The following is a 13845-nucleotide window of genomic DNA, read 5'->3' as shown; positions in this document are numbered from 1 at the left end:
ATCACATCAACTAAAAAGCTCAGCTTTACAAAGAAAAGGAATGGCAAAGGAAATTCTAACATTTTTATCACTTGCAGGATGAGATTCCCTAAATGCTCATTCACTAATTTTTTTCTTTATAATATTGACCAAATGGATCAATGAGTCAGCTCTGCAAAGGTGCTTATTAAGGCAACAAATTTTCACAAAATAATGCTAAACACTTAAGAATAACTGAGTGTCTATTATACCTCTTTATCTGTTAGCCTCAGCACCTTTTAAACTTTCTTACAGTAGAAAAGAGAGAACCTATAGGATAGCAGCGATGCGGTGATTTTTCCATCAAGAGCTACAGCGTCAGGTTTTGCCCTGGCCCTTTGTGCATTGCTGGAGTTGTGCAGAGGGAGATGCTTGCCCATGCACATGAAATTTGATCAGAAAGAGGACCCAGGTCACTTTGGTCCTAATCTCAAAGCTCTGGTCAGCAGGGCATGGGCTTAGTTTTGTTATAAACAGGCTGAAAATTGGCTTAAAACCTCCTGGAGTTTTCCTTCTTGATTTGGGGTTTTACCAGATTTGTTTACCTTATAACAAATGTATATAAGTGGAAAGAGTATCAGAAGGTCAATTGAGTCAACAGTGAGAGGCACTTAAGTTCAAAGAAATAAAATCCAGAAAATATTGTCAGTTTAAGAGAAAGTTAAAGAGAAACCATCTCTAGTTCTGCCCTTATGGAAGTGGAAATCACGCTATGGTAATATTGTATTTCCTTCATACTTGACAGACTGCTATATGAAAAAATTGGTGGCTAACAGTAGTAGTCTCCCTCCCCCACCTTAATACTGCACAGTCAGGCTGATTAATAATTGTCCCATTTTACCTCATAACTAAATTGAGTGCTTTTTCTCCAAGTTCTCAGAGTCTTTCTCACATTACTGCTTCATGTGAGCCATTGAGTGGATGAAGAGCAAGTGAAGAGCTTATGGGTAAGGATTAAAGGACAGGGTAACATGGGGGACACTGCTGTGAGTGTTTACTATAGGCCACCAGATCGGGAGGAAGAAGTCAATGAAGCCTTCTTCAGACAGCTGGAAGTAGCCTCACAATCACAGGCCCTGGTTCTCATGAGGGCTTCAGGAGAACTGCTCTGCTACTGCAGAGCATCAATGATAACTTTTTGACACAGGTGGTTGAGGAGCCAAGGAAGAGAGGTATGCTGCTGAACTTTGTACTAACAAACAAAGAAGAATGGCTGAAGATGAGAAGGTTGGGGGTAGCACTGGCTGCAGTGACCATGAGATAGTGGAGTTCAGGATCCTGCATGGAAGAGGCAGGGCAATAAGTAGGATTGCAAGCCTGGACTTCAGGAGAGCAAACTTTGGTCTCTTCAGGGACCTGCTGGAAGGAATCCCATGGGCTAGGGCCCTAGAAGAAAGAGGAGTCCAAAAGAACTGGTTAATATTCAAGCATCCTTTCCACCAAGCTCAAGATTGGTTTATCCTGATGAGTAAGAAGTCCAGCAAAGGGGGCAGGGATCTGCATGGACGAACAAGGAGCTCCTGACAAAACTCAAACAGAATAAGGAAGTATACAGAAAGTAGCGACAGAAAGAAGAAGGGACAGGCCCCTTGGGAGGAATATAGGAATGTTGTCTGAGTATGCAGGGATGCAATGAGGAAGGCTAAGGCTCATTTGGAATTAAATCTGGCAAGGGATGTCAGGGACAACAAGAAGGGCTTCTTCAAATACAGCAGTAGCAAAAGGAAGACGAGAGAAAATGTGGGCCTCACTGCTGAATGCAGTGAATGCCCTGGTGAAGAAGGATACAGAGAAGGCAGAGTTACTGAATGCCTTCTTTGTTTCAGCCTTTACTGCTAAGGGCAGCCCTCTGGAATGCCAGAGCCTGGAGACAAGAGAGAAAGTCTGGAGAAAGGAAAACTTTCCCTTGATCAAAGAGGACCGGCTTAGAGATCATTGAGGCAATTGATATCCACAAATGCATGGGCCCAGATGGGATGCACCCATGAGTGGTGGAGCTGGCAGATGTTGTTTCCAGGCTACTCTCATCTTTGAGAGTCTTTGAAAGGTCACGGAGAACACGAGAGGTGCCTAAGGACGTGAAGAAAGCCAGTGTCACTCCAGTCTTCAAAAAGGGCAGGTAGAAGGACCCAGGAAACTACAGGCCAGTCAGCCTCACCTCCATCCCTGGAAAGGTGATGGAACAGCTAGTTCTGGACATCCTCTCCAAGCATATGGCGGAAAAGAAGGTGATCAGAAGTAGCAGCATGAATTCTCCAAGGGGAAATCATGCTTAACCAATCTGATAGCCTTCTATGGTGGAGTGACTGGCTGGGTAGATGAGGTGAGAGCAGTAGATGTTGTCTGCCTTGACTTCAGCAAAGCTTTTGACACTATCTCCCATGGCATCTTCCTAGATAAGCTCTGGAAGTGTGGGTTAGATGAGTGGTTACTGAGGTGGATTGAGAAGTGGCCCAATGGTAGAGCTCAGAGGGTAGTGCTCAGTGGCACAGAGTCTAGGTGGAAGCCTGTAGCTAGCAGTGTCCCTCACAGGTCATTATGGGGTCCAGTCTTGTTCAATTTGTTCATCAGTGACCTGCATGATGGGACAGAGTGCCTCCTTAGCAAGGATGCTGATGAGACAAATCTGGCAGCAGTGGCTGATACACCAGAAGGCTGTGCTGTCACAGGCTGGAGAGTTGGGTGGAAATGAACCTCATGAGGTTCAACAAGGGCAAGTGCAAAGTCCTGCACCTAGGGAGGAATAACCCCAGGCACCAGTACAGGTTGGAAGTTGACCTTCTAGAGAGCAGCTCTGCAGAGAAGAACCTGAGATTCCTGGTGAAGACGTTGTCCATAAGTCAGCAATGTGCTCTTGTGGCCAGGAAGACCAATAGTATTCTGGAGTGCATCAGGAAGAGTGTTGCCAGCAGGTCGAGGGAGGTGATCCTGCCCATCTACTCAGCCCTGGGGAGGCCTCATCTTGAGTACTGTGTCCAGTTGCGGGCTCCCCAGTACAAGAGAGACATGGAGCTACTAGAGAGAGTCCAGTGTAGGGCCACGAAGATGATGAGAGGGCTGGAGCACCTGCCCTACAAGGAATGGCTGCGAGAGCTGGGCCTGTTTAGCCTGGGGAAGAGAAGACGGAGGGGGGATCTGATCAAGGTGTATAAGTACCTGAAGGGAGGGTGTCAGGGGGACAGGGACAAACTTTTTTCAATTGTCCCATGCGAAAGGGCAAGAGGCCACAGGCACAAACTGAGACACAGGAAGTTCCGCCTGAACATGATGGGGAATTTCTTCCCTGTGAGAGTGAGGGAGCACTGGCACAGGTTGCCCAGAGAGGTTGTGGAGTCTCCTTCTCTGGAGATCTTCAAAGCTCGCCTGGATGCAACCCTGTCTGACATGCTCTAGGTGACCCTGCTGAGCAGGGGAGTTGGACTAGATGATCTCTAGAGGTCCCTTCCAACCTCAACCATTCTGTGATTCTGTGATTCCCTTTCCCTCTCTGCTTTACACCAAAAAGGCCTGGGAAAACCTATTTCGGGTGTGAGTCCAGGCTGAGTCCCTCAGCTGCCCTCCTCCAGGGAAGCCTCAGCTCTGAGGGGAAAGGCCAGGCGGGTGATGGCGGTGAGGGAGGAGAGCCGAGAGATGGTACAAGGTTATTTTTGTCGCACTGTTTCCCTATTTCACATTATTTTTATCACCCCCTCCCCCTCGGCCTAAATCCGCCTCGTCTCCGCGGCAGGACGTGACTGTGCCCTCCGTGGCGGCGCTGCCCCTTTAAGAGAGGCCGGCGGGTGGGCGGGGGGTGGGGTAGGACGGACAGCCGCGGTAGCCTAGCAACCGCTTGACAGCCGTGACCGGAAGTGATCGGCAGGGTCAGAGGTCGCCGGCGGCGGCGGGCGAAGATGGCGGCGGCGGCGGCGACGCTCCCCCGCGGCGGCGGCGGCTCCGTGAGCGGGGCGGCGGAGCTCCCGCCGCGGCGGTGTCCGCGCTCAGGTGAGGGGCGGCGGGGCCTCGGTGGGGGCCGGCGGAGGCGGAGGGAGGGCAGCTGCCGGCGGGCCGGCCGGCCGGCAGCGACTGCCCTCGCTCCCTCGGTGCGCCGCGGGCTGCCCTGCGGCCTGTTGCGCCGCGGGCTCTTACCTGCCCGCCGTGTCTGTCCCCGCAGGCGACGTGGCCGTGCTGTAGGAGGGCTGCGAGCTGCGGCGATGCCAGCGGAGGAGGCGCGGCAGAAGAGAGCTTGAGCGCGTCGGGGGATACACGCTGTGTGTGTGAAACGTGTATGTTACCCGAAACCACGGTTTCGGGGCTTGTGCTTCTTGCTACGCCCAAGATTAAACGCAGGCCTGTTGTAACTCGCTATCTTTACTTCGAGGGGGGGAAGAGAAAGAAAACCAGACCAAAACAAAAGAAAAAGCAGAATCCGTTAGTATGATTTGCACATGAACAGGAACGAGTCAGATTTCACCAAGTGTAGTTAGTTGGCTTTCCCTGTTTACTGTGTGTGTTGTGGCTTTTCCCATTGGTGTTGGCATGCAGCATGCTATCGCAGCTAGGTTTGCCTTCTGGCAAAGTTACACTTTGACCTGAACGGACTCTTGTGCAAGATGAGTATCAGAGTAAGTGTGGAATTTCCCACAACCAAACTGTTACGATAATTTTGGTTGCAAAAGGTGAGTGCTGAAAATAAATGCTAGAATTAAGCTACTTGTGCAACTTCACTTTGGTGCTTATGTGTATTCATTACAATACAACACTTGATTGTAACTTTTTTTTTTTTTAACCAGTGCTTAAGTTAGTACACAGAATGTGCTACGTTCACATAATGGGCAGCTATTCAATATTTTGCTTATTGATTGCTAAATGTCTCCATAGTAGCTGTGTCTTGTTTTGAAGATACCACCCACTCTCTTTGGACTTTTCGTTAGTATTTACTGCTGCAGTACTTAAATGTTACCCAAGCACAAACTAATTCTGCTGTAACAGTGAGAAATTAACAGATAGTCTTTTTCAATTTTTCCCCCTTTACACATGGGGAAGCTCTTATATAAAAAGAGGAAAGTCAAAGTATATCTAAAAATCAACACAAATATCTGAAGCCTATTGCTTGATTTTCCAGTCTGCTTTGATTTTATTGCGTTACCTAATACTCTTAATTTAAAGCTTTGATCGCAGCTGTACTAGTGCTCTTCAGCAGTGAAGGGTACAGTTTAACAGTGTATATACATAGTTTGGCCAATACGTGGGCTGCAGCTGAAAGGTGTGATCTCATTCCTTCACCATTCCTGGCTGTGAGTTGCTGCTGTTTTCCTTTTAGTGGATCTAGGAGTTGCTTGACCACAGGGAGAATTGATCTGACAGAGTTTTTGAGGGATGGCTTTCTGTCAGATGGAAGCTATTCTAATGACTGTTTGATCTAATATGAATGAAAGCTGCTTTTCCTTCTGCACTAATTTAACCCAGCTGTGAGTAAGTGTGATGTGAAACTGTATATTGAGAACCTAAAATTCAAACTGGTCATTCAGAAAATGAGCAGTACACTTATAACTTCTGAAAAGTTTGGATTATAAAATAAAATAGGCAGCCATATATAGGGAATATGTGGTAAAAGTGAAGTGATTAAAAATCTTTGAAAGAACTTTCCCATCTTTTCCATTTACTCCTTACTAAAGAGCTTCTGTGCTGCAGAAGGGAAGCTTCTTACAAAGAGGTTAGTCCACCCTGGATACATGGGAGGATATGAATCTGGAGTGAGAATAGGTTTGTATTCTTACTAGACAAGGCCAAACTGAAGTTGCACACAAACCTTGATTCTGGTATGTTCTAACCTTTTAGTCATCTGAAAGAGTTTTGCTTTCATGGTGTTTCTTACTCACCTTAGAAAAACAATCTGAAAAGAAAATTAAAAGTGTTCTCATGAGACATCAGCTTCATGTCTATGTGGGATTTAGCAGTGTTGGGGTAACTTGATTTGTCAGATCCTTTTTCCACTAGCTCAAGTGTCAGACTCATGTGTTTAATCTGTTCCAGCAGGGCATCTGTTCTTCAGCACTATTTCTAACCTTGACAAGCTAGATTCTTTCTCACCTTAACTCAAGCACAAATCTCCTTGCCCTTCTGCTGCCTTCCTATGGTTCTGTCCTGGATATCTCCCTGTGAGCTCCCTGTAAAGTTTCTACTTCCTAATCTTGTTTAGACAAAGACTTTGTTTTCATCTTTATTTAGATCTTATGAACAGTACATGAAATAAATGCTACCAAGGATAGGATTTTTACAATAGGATTATTATAACATCGCTAGTTTTAATTTTCTCAAGGGCAGAGCCGTTTTTTGATACTAAAGGTTTAAATTCATAGGCAAGGCAATATATTTTAAGAGCATATCTTCATACAGAAGTTAACTAAACTTTGCTTTGTATAGGTTAGAAAGCTTTAAAGTCTGGTATGTTCTGTTTTATACTTCAATTCTTGATTCAAGATTTTGTCTTTGATTTGAATAAATAGGAAAACAGGGACACTAATAATAAAAGATATTTTGGGCATAAGTACACTATTTAAATGCTTTTTAATAGAAAGCTGCAGTAATTTTAGAATTAAGTTCCTGTGGCTCAGCTAAAGCTATTTTAACAGTTAGTTGTTTTGCTGCAATAAACTTAATTTCCTTAATTTGAATTTTTTGTATTAAGTATTCTTACATTTTAAAAACTAGGGGAGTCATTACTGGTTGATTCAAAAATAACTGCAAAACTACATTCACTGTCCTTTCTTGAGTTAATGAAAATTCATTTGCCTTCAGTATGATGGAGGGCTCCCCCCTCACCTTCCACCCCCCTGGAGATTTCTTGAAACAATACTTTTTTTTCCCCCTTGCACTTCTCCTCTTGCTACTTTTAAATGTGTTTTTTCCAAGACTTTTCTTCCAGTGATACTGAAACTCCTGATACTCTTAAGGGCTTTTTGGTTATCCCTTCTTATAAGCCTGCTACTTAGGTTGTTTTAGATGTCAAAGGAGCAAGCATCACTTTCATTCTGATGACTCTCAAAGGTATTGTTTAATCTCTTGACTGCTTTCTTATTGAATTTATTTTTTATTGTTTTTAAGGCACACTTTATGATTGCAAGAAAATCCACATCTATTTGCTCTTCTTTCCTGATGGCAGTATCAGAGGTGCTGCAAAGACTAAATGAATAGACTGCCTGATGGGACTTGATGAAGCACTTGTGTGACTCACCACACATTGCTTATAGAATGAGAACTAATTTTACTTAAAACTACTCTTGTCTTTTCTAAAAATTAGTGTTTGAATCATAGAACTGTTCTCTGTAAACTACTCTGTCCTCAGACATGCTCATTGTTGCTGTTTGTTTTAATGTATGAATAATGGATTTTGTACACTGTCACCAAATCACGGAATGAGTGAAGTGATCAGTTGGTTGTACTCAAAAGTGTTAAACACAAACTTTTACAGGAGAACGAGAAGTAAAACAAACCAAAACCAGGCAATTTGCTTCTCTTGCTAAGGGAAGAAGCAATATCAGACAACACAAACATTGACACATAATCAAGATTTCTAAACCGGAATAGAGTTACTTTGATTTCCTGAAATACTAAGTTCTGCAGTTCCCTTTGACTCCAATAAGGTTATTGTCATTTATTAAATGGCTTCCTGAGTGATTCTATGAGTTGAATTATAAATGCTAAAATTTTCAAAGAAAACATACAATTCCACTTCTGATAGGCCATCTATGTTGAATGTTGTGCTCCTCTGAACTCCTTGTACTCAGATGGTACTCCCAGGTTACAGGGTGCTAAAGACTTTAATTGGACTATTTCTACTCTGTTCTTTTCCATATTTATAGGTACAGAAATAGATTCTTACTTCAAATAAAAAATTAGAACCCTATTTCTTTGAAAACAAACAAATGAAAACTTTTTGGCAGCCACTTGTACATGTTAGAGCACCTTAGCCTATAAGCGTGGTTGAGATGTGTGCCTGAGTATGACTGCAGCTATGTCACTTGTGGCTGTGTCACTTGTAATTCTCTAAAGCATACAACTCACCGTTTTCCACCTCTTGAATCTAACTGTTGAAGATGGGGAAGAAGGAGGCCTAAGGGTCTTTGTGTCGTATTGCCCAGTAAATAAACGTAGGCTGACCTGCTAGCTGCTGGCATCCTTGCAAGATGGTGAAGAGCAAGCGTCGTCGTCTCTGCTTCCCTTGGTCAATAAGCAAGACATCTAGAAAGGTATCTCTCAGGAGCAAGATTCCAATTATGTTTGAGCAACAGTAGTAAAATGCAGTGTTTTGTCTTATCAAATGCCACCTCCTACAACTTCAAAATCTGGTTCTGGTACTTCTGTTTTAAACAGCTAATACACAGTAGAATTTGCTGCTGGATGCCTTTAAACACTTTGTCTTTTGGTTTGGAACTGAGTAGTTAAAAAAATACTTTTTATATTTTTTTTTTCTGTATTGAAGAAATTCCATGTTTTTAATGAAGTTTCTTTAATGGAATTTAATGAAATTTATTTTTTAATGAGACTGATAGTGATAAATTGCTGATATGTTTATAATAGTTTTTCAACTATCAAGCCATATGTATTATTTCATTTTTTAGTTAAGCATTTCATAACTGCTAATGTGATAATTTAAGGTGTTGGTGTTCTGTTAAAAGACAATGGTTTGGTAGTGATATTAAAATTAAAGAATAAATATTTTGATATGACTTGGCCTTCTGCCTATCAAAATAGTCCCTCAAGAGTTTATATGAGAAACTTTGTTTTATGCTACGTCTTAGTCTGTTTTTGGGATAATGCCTATCTTCAGTAGTTAAGGATATTCGATGTTGAGTTACTTTGGTGTTTCCTGTTAGAGTATAGGACTCAAAGGGAATAAATTTAAGATACTTCAATGTTTTGAAAATGTATAAAAATACTTGTCATGTTTCATGCAGCATGTTGTTTGAAAAATACATATTCCTGTGACTGTTTTTAAGGGTGGCAAAATCATACTAGTCTGAACTTGCTACTCTGAGCTGTTTCATGAAATGTGAGATTTTAATTGACATCAGTAGTGAGAGGTACATTAGACTTGTAGCCAGTTCCACCCTGTATTAATCACAATTTAATGATAAAATTCCCTTTTGGGGGAATTCTTCCAGAATTGTAACCAATATGTCATTGTTGTGACACTGTGACATACAGTTCAGTAATCTGATATTTCATTTGTGGACTCCCAGAGCTGCTCATGCAATTTAGCAGCAAGATCTCCAGAGTTTCAACAGTACCAATTTTAATTGCAGTTTTCATTTATAACTTAAATTATGGGAGCATGTAGTATTGGTAAAGACCCTGTACTACAATTGCCTGTATTTTCTTTTTAGAAAACATTTCCTCTCTCTGTAATTTCTGTTGGAGAAACCGATACTTTAACCTCTGTAGCAGGCCTTTGAGATTTATCAGTGGGGAGACTCTCTGGCTAGAGATGTGCTTTCTCTGTCCCTTAACACTAAATTTAGGCTTATCTTAATTATAGAGTTAATCTCATTCATTTTTGTCCCTCTAGAAAATGATGCTGGTATACCAGAAGCGGAATCATTGAATGCAAACATTTCTAGGTGTTAAACCCTGGCTTCTTCCAAAGTATCAGCATCAGCTGGGCAGCTGATGAGTTCCTGCGCTGTTCTTAAAATTGTACTTTCTTCAAGTTAATGTGGTGTCATAAGTACTAAGAAAACGAATAAAAGTAGAATTTAATTTGCAATGTTGAATCATACCCTTTGTAGTCTTTACAGTGGATGCATCCTAGAGAAGATTTTTGACATTTGATACCCATTTTTGGTAATGAATGCTAAACCTAAATAGAGTCTCTGTATTTTTTCCACTTAAAATGTTGGCTTATATTGAGTTAATAACTAGTCTAGTACTGATTGGAGTTGGTGTTTTCTATGACTAATAACTTTTGACCTGTTAAATTCTGACTTACTGTTTGTTTGCAGAATCTCATATATTACTGCTCGTGAGTGTACCTGTTACTAGCAAACTTTATATCCCTGAAGTTATGAAAAGTTAATATGTGTTTGTAGGCATTGTGATGTTAGAAATAGAAATGAATTAGAAAAATTTGCTGCTGGAAGATACTATTTTAAATAGACAGGAACAACAAGAGTGGATTTTCCACAACTTTCTTAACTTTTAGCTCTGAATTTTTTTTTAATGCAGCTGCCAACTTTTGAACGCTGAAATCATACTGTGTTGCAAATGCATCAGATTTTCTACTATGCAGAGTTAGTTATTGGATGAGGTCTTCTGAAGTATGTAGTTTATTTTAGTTGTTCAGAATATGGTATTTTTTTCTATCTTCTGTCTCTTGTGTTAAAAGTAGTAGTGATGAGCTGCTGTAGAAGCTATTTTTGTTTGGGTTATAAAAGAGCATTATCTGGAATGATTAAAATAGATTGAAGTTAATCTATTCAGTGGTACTTTAACAGTTAATCTAATCGGTGATACTTGCTGATACAGATGTGACTTTAGTCAGAATGTGGCATACTGTGAGGGGTGCTAATAGATCTTTTAATCTTTACAGATGGGCTTGTAACCTGGACATGAGGTGTTTTAAACCTTGCAACTGGTAACTTTCTAGCTTTTGTTAAAATTTTTCCCCTCCATGTTAGGCATTTGTGTAGATTTAAACTGGTTACTTTATTAAAAACTTAAAGGTTAAATTATTTAAAGTGTGGACCATTTATGTTATAATGTAACTGTGCTGCATACAGTTTAATTATAAGACAACTTTATTTTAGTGGGATCTGCATTTTCTTAATTTTTCTACATCACTGAAGCACGAACTTTTCTTCTGTAATCTTGAAACTTTTGGCATTATAGAAACAGATGTCAAAATATGACTGAAAACTTTATTCTAAAATGTGAAAAGAGGTGATGAGAATGTCAGGATTCTTGCTGGGCTCATTAAGAAACTTTCAAAAAAAATCCCTGCAGAAATCCAAACTTACACTGAACTGCGTCAAGAGGCTTGTGAGTATGTGAAATGGATTATCAGAGAGGTCAGTCTGGAGTGAGTAGAAAGGACTGATAGTTGAATAAAAGAGTGAATGAATTGTTGAACAGGTACAGAAGCAAGATACCTGGTAAATCCTGGTGGCCTCAGTTAGCTGTCTGTTGTGAGTGATGAACTCTGTAAGTGATATTTTTTTTCTCTTGGTATCTAGTTACTAGCTGTTATGTTACATACCACTGCATTTCTTAAGAATTTTTTCAAGCTAAGTCTACCATATTCTGCCCTTTCATTTCTATAGGGAATATGGTTCATCCTGTAACATGTCTGATACAGCTCCATCTGTATGTTTCAGTAATCATTTAAGTCTTTATTTTGGCCTTTCTAAAAGCTGTCCAACATCTGCTTCACTGAGTAAGCAATTTGAAAATGGCTAAAATCACTTTGATCAAGAAAGCTGTAGAAACCTGTTTGTACGTCTGACTTAAAAAGCAAGCTGTGGTTGCTTTTAGAATGAAGCATGTCTTCTGTCTTTGCTTACAGGTGTACAAATTTCAATCTCAAATGTTAATACAGAAGAGATTGTCAAAATTTGTTATGGAAGAAATTTGTATGTATATTGTAAAATTACTAAGTAACATAAGCAAAAAGTTAGCTTTTTAAAAAAATTCTTGAGTTAATTCTTTCTAGGTATCTGATGAGCCTGATCTTTCAGGTTTCGCTGAAACAACACTATAGAATATTGGCAAATATATTGGTACTTAAAATCAGATTAGAAAAAAAAAGGTAGTCCATTTCAACCACTAAGTGTTTATAGAACTGCAAGCCTTTCCTGTTCTGTAAAGACTCTTTTTGGTAATATTTCTACATGTCTTCAGAACAGTGCATATATGTTTTGTTTATGTATGTGTTTTTTCTATTGGAGGGCATTTTGCTGGATATTTTCCCTTCAATAACTGCATATAGTGAGAATAACTGCCAATTTTAGGATGGGTGATGAGCTTGATGGCTCTGGTGAAGTCTGATGTTTGGCAGATTTATCGTTCTCTGGTTTTCTTGGGTTGCTTTTACATGGTTCCATGTAGAGCAGCCCGATAAAAAGTTTTTATCTTGCTCTCTTCACGCTATTTAAGCTTGGTCAGAATCTGTATATTTTTCTGAAATTCTAAGTTTCAGAAACGGAAATGTCTTAAGTGCTCAGTGGTTGCATTGCTATTATTTGGCATTGGTTTAGCAGATATGAAGTAGTTCTTTTTTAAGTTAATTCTCTGTATTTAGGGCAGTTTTCCAGTGACGTTCAAATTTAAAGTTTATTTTTCCTGTAAAGATAGGTGTTTGGCTCTGATTGAGTTGGCCTGTTCTCAAAGGAGACTTACTGGTGAGTGCCAACTTTCTTCTTGGGCACTTTTCTCTTCCAGTCTCTTTCTTACCTTGTTCATTGAATCAAACTGGGAATGGTTGTCACAGATGAAGATTTAACTTGCTGTTCAGGGTAACTGGAATTATTTTTTAACAGTTATGTGAAATAAACATACACATTTAGAGTTTGTGTGTGGGTTTTTTGTTTGTTTACTTTTTTGCATGGTCAGCTTGATAACAATTCCATCCAGATAAAAACAGTAATTGGGAGATAACAGAAAGTATGACTTGAGACTCTTCAGATCTATTAGGAGCACTCTGTCCGCTTTTTGAACGTAAAAATGTTACTGTCTTGCTACGTATGAGGGGTCACCTGAAACACCTCCTGTGGCCAGTGACACAGTTTTAACAATTATAAAAATGATGTAAAGCCTTTATGCAGCTTGATCTTGGTCTCTTGAAGAGACAGGATTAGTGGATGAGTGATTTAAAATCTTTTTTCTTCTCCCCCAAGATTTTTTTTTTTTTTTTTATGTTTAAGTAATTAATTCTACCTCCCTTGGTAATTTTGCTCTTAGGTTTCATTATGGTTACTCTTATCTAGTGTTAGTATTGATTTTAACATTGATTTTTCTCCTTTACCCACACAAGCAATGATCTACAGCCTACATTTGTTCAGATCAAATATTAGCATTATGTGTTTGATTCAGAAGATAATTGCATATCTTGCAAATTGCCGAATGGCTGTTTCATCTTGAAACATTTAGAAATCCATTTTAGTTTCTCGTAATTATAATGTTTTAGTCAGACAGCAGTCTAAACTTAGGACAGCACTTTGGCAGTGATGTGCTTGTTTTTCTAAACTAAGCACAGTTTCTGTGGTTAAATTTTCCTTTCATTTATAAATATAGATTTTAGTCAGTGTAGGCCAAACTTTTCCAACTATGTTTAAAATTAGCTCAAGCCATATTTTAAAAATACTGTTCTCCTGGTGTGATTTGACTTATGTAGAAAAATGTATGCAGAAATGAAGACTATTTTGAAGTTGCTTAATGCTTTTAAAGTGTTTTCACAATTTGTTTGCGAAAAATGTGCATAGATTGGCTCAAATAGGACTTAATGTTGATATTCTCTTTGTAATAAATGCCAGTAGTAACACTTCATTCTGTACTTCTGAAATATGAAAGGTAGCTTTTAAGAAAGAAACTGTAATTTCCACTCATCAAGCAACAAAATTACAACATCAGTATGAAACAAAATGTTTGCTGTTCTTCTAAATTTCAATGCAAGCATCTTGTAGGAGATTAGTTATGTTTTCATTGCTCATCTTATATGTCTTTAGGCAGAGCGTAATTACTTCTTTCTGTTGGTAGGCTAAAGTTACAAATAGATGTATAGTAAGCATTAAGCTTTGTGTAAAGAATATTCAACGTTATATGTATTCAGAAGTAGAGATAGGAAAGAGTCTGATG

General features: G+C 39.8%; 1 protein-coding gene across 3 annotated transcripts in view; it reads left to right on the top strand.

The window, feature by feature from the left end:
* Window positions 1–13845, top strand: part of LCLAT1 (lysocardiolipin acyltransferase 1) — a 171050-nt gene that overhangs the window by 46010 nt on the left and 111195 nt on the right. The window contains exons 1-2 of one of the 3 annotated variants that reach the window (XM_062571741.1): window positions 3907–3999; window positions 4169–4267. The exons of 1 other annotated variant lie outside the window; for it this stretch is intronic. The gene's annotated coding sequence lies outside the window, so the exon portion shown is untranslated. Of the gene's footprint in view, window positions 1–3906; window positions 4000–4168; window positions 4281–13845 lie in introns of those variants that run through there. One more of the 3 variants, XM_062571740.1, reaches the window with a different exon arrangement.

Source organism: Rhea pennata, chromosome 3 (assembly GCF_028389875.1).
Source record: "Rhea pennata isolate bPtePen1 chromosome 3, bPtePen1.pri, whole genome shotgun sequence".
NCBI classification, from domain to species: Eukaryota; Metazoa; Chordata; class Aves; order Rheiformes; family Rheidae; genus Rhea; species Rhea pennata.
Note: the sequence above shows the minus strand (reverse complement) of the source record. Positions and strands in the feature narration are given on the sequence as shown.